This window comes from Bison bison, unplaced genomic scaffold, assembly GCF_000754665.1.
Source record: "Bison bison bison isolate TAMUID 2011002044 unplaced genomic scaffold, Bison_UMD1.0 scf7180017845551, whole genome shotgun sequence".
In the NCBI taxonomy this organism is placed as follows: Eukaryota; Metazoa; Chordata; class Mammalia; order Artiodactyla; family Bovidae; genus Bison; species Bison bison.
The window spans coordinates 177813-181058 of NW_011476124.1; the positions used below are offsets into that span (position 1 = coordinate 177813).

At 43.3% G+C, this 3246-nt stretch overlaps 1 pseudogene; it reads left to right on the plus strand.

Annotated features, from left to right (window-relative positions):
* Positions 1-771, plus strand: part of LOC104985486 — a 5466-nt pseudogene extending 4695 nt beyond the window's left edge.
* Positions 772-3246: the final 2475 nt, after the last annotated feature.

A 3246-nucleotide genomic window follows, 5' to 3' on the forward strand; every position in this document is an offset into this window, starting at 1 on the left:
GAAGGCCAAGCTGGGCAACTTCCCCTGGCAGGCCTACACCAACATCCACGGGCCCGGGGGTGGTGCGCTGCTGGGGGACCGCTGGATCCTCACGGCCGCGCACACCATCAACCCCAAGGACCACGAGGCGCAGGGCAGCCCCAACTTAGACGTGTTCCTGGGCCACATCAATGTGGAAGATATCACCAAGCTGTCCAACCACCCGGTCCGTAGGGTCATAATCCACCCAGACTACCGCCAGGAAGAGTCCCACAGTTTCGAGGGGGACATCGCCCTCCTGGAGCTGGAAAATAGCGTCACCCTGGGCCCCAACCTCCTGCCCATCTGCCTCCCAGACAACGAGACCCTCTATGACCCGGGTCTGATAGGCTATGTCAGTGGCTTTGGGATCATGGAGGAGAGAATTTCTCACGACCTCAGGTTTGTCCGTCTGCCAGCAGCTAGGTGAGAGACTTTCGAGCACTGGCTCCGGCAAAAAAAAAAAAAACAGGAATGATGTGTTTTCTGAAAACATCTTCTGTGCTGGGAGCCCAACCTTAAAGCACAATGTCTGCCGTAGGGATGCCGGAGGGGTCTTTGCAGTGAGGGATAAGAAAAATGACCGCTGGGTGGCCACGGGCATCGTGACCTGGGGCATCGGGTGTGGTGAAGGGTACGGGTTCTACACCAATGTCCTCAAGTACGTGGACTGGATCAAGAAAGAGATGGAAGTGTAAGACTGAGCTCAGGATTGCCTAGGTCAGAATCCAGAGAGCAGTGACCCGTTGTTGATAACTGCTAAGAATCCATATTAAAATCATTAATGCAGAAAGACACCATGTGAAATAATTTCTCTTCTCTATAATCCCACCCACGTTCTTCACCTGAAACAACTTAGAGGGCACCTTTATTTCCCCCAAGGATTGCAGAAGATGCCACAATCTCTGGTTATCCCTGTCCTCTTCCGTGTTTATACCATCGGGTAACTGAATATAGAACACCTTCCAGATAAAGTTTTATGAGAAAGCCCATGGTGTAAAATGAATTAAAAGCAGTGTTTAATAAATATAAATTATTTAGTGAGTTCAGGACTTCCCTGATGGCTCAGCCATAAAGAATCCACCTGCCAATGCAGGGTTTGATCCCCGATCCAGGAAGATCCCACGTGTGGCACAGCAACTAAGCCTGCGGACCTGCGCTCTACAGCCTTCCAGCCACAACTACTGAAGCTGCGTCCCCTAGAGCCTGTGCTGGGCAACAAGAGAAGCCACCGCAGTGAGAAGCCCAGGCAGCAACAAAGACCCAGCGTAGCCCAAAATGAATTAATGAATTCAAAAAAATATTTAGTGAGAGTATCTGTGAAATATTTACTTAGGAAGGCAATGAGAACAATTAAGGTGCTGCCCACATTTACCATTAGAGTTGCAGATAATTTATCTCTGTATTTTGTTTGGATTATACACTACAAAGAAAATCCTTATTTTCCCACATACATAGTTGCAGATATAAGAGCTTTTTTAACAGCTCACTGTCCAACCTCTAAATATTCCTTAAGAGAAAAATGCTATGAAATGTTTTTCCCAAACTGAGTCACTAATAGGACTTTTATCTTTTTAATCATTTATTTACATATGTATGTATTTATTTTTTGGTCACTCCTGGCAGCGTGTGGGATCTTAGTTCCCCAGCCAGGAATGGAACCTGCACCCCTTGCAGTGGAAGTGCAGAGTCTTAACCACTGGACAGCTGGGGAAGTGCATTAACAATATTTTCAAATAATTCATATTCTTTAAGATATATTTAAAGGCCAGAGAAGGGCCCAAAGCTTGGGATAAGCATTATAAGTATTTATGCTAGAATATTATCATGATATTATTGCACAACCAACTCTGCTGGACTTGTCTGAACAACTTTACTCAAGTTGACTCACACAGGCCTGAAATTAAGAATATCAAGGCAGAGTTAAAACATTCCCAAGAAATGATGGGTTTGTAAGACCAAATGTAGGTCCACAATCCCTTATCTGACACCCTCAAGTCCAAGTGGCTTTCAGTGTTCATCATTTTACAGATTTCAGAAACACGGTATACTGTCTGTGTGATGTAGTATCAGTGTATTACAGCAGCATCCAGGGCAGCACCCTGCAAGAACACAGATAAGTGAAGTAAGTCAGAAAGAAAAAAACAAATGTCATATATTAAAACACACATGTGGAATCTAGAAAATGGTACAGGGCAGGAATGGAGTCACACACCTAGAGAATGAAACAGCCCATGTTTTTTGAGTCAAACATTGCCTTTCTAACCCAGTCTTACTCGTGTATCAGGTTTTACTCCAGAGCCACAGATAGCTTAAAACTATACGTAGTACCAAACACTCAAAATATTAAACTGAGTTACTTTTAGTGGTAGTTTGGCTGTTTGTTTTCCTCTATTCTGCATTATTTGCTAAATTTTATTTAATGAGAATGTATTAGTTTTATTTATCTTTATTTTTATGTCTAGACACACATCTAGATATATATTTTTTACCTTGGCAGGGAGAAACTTACATCTTGTTTTCAATAATAAAAATAAATAAGATAAAAGTAAGATATACTCATTAAATAAAATTTAGCAAATAGTGGAATCTATATAGCTGTATCTATATGTCTAGATATAGACAGAGGTAAAAACAGATACAGGTGCAGGTGTATAGATATAAATATATCCACAGAAGGAAAACTTCCATTGCCTTAGGAGAGATACTTTTTTCTCCCCAGAATCAAATCTTAAAAGTCATGATCAATGTAACAATGTCTTTAATACTGGTTTCAAAACAAGTGTCTGAGAAATCATCACATAGCCATTTCTTCTTTCTGCCCAGGATGTAAGTCAAGGGTATACCACAAAGTATAAAGGAAGTGAAAGTGTTAGTCACTCAATCATGTCCAGCTCTTTGCAATCCTATGAACTGTAGCCCTCCAGGCTCCTCTGTCCATGAATTCTCCAGGCAAGAATACTGGACTGGGTTTGCATTTCCTTCTCCAAGGGATCTTCCCAACCCTGGTACAGAACCTGGGTCTTGTGCACTGCAGGCAGATTCTTTACCATTTGATCCACCAGGGAAGCCCAACACTATGTATAAGTCAAGGTTGTCGTGTGTGGTTGGGCAGAGAGGGGGTCAGGCTGGGGCTGAGCTAATGAGGTCCAGTCATGCTACATGCTACCAGGACAGAACTCGGATCCCCTAGGCCACATGGGAGCGCTCCTGCCAAGACTTACCTTC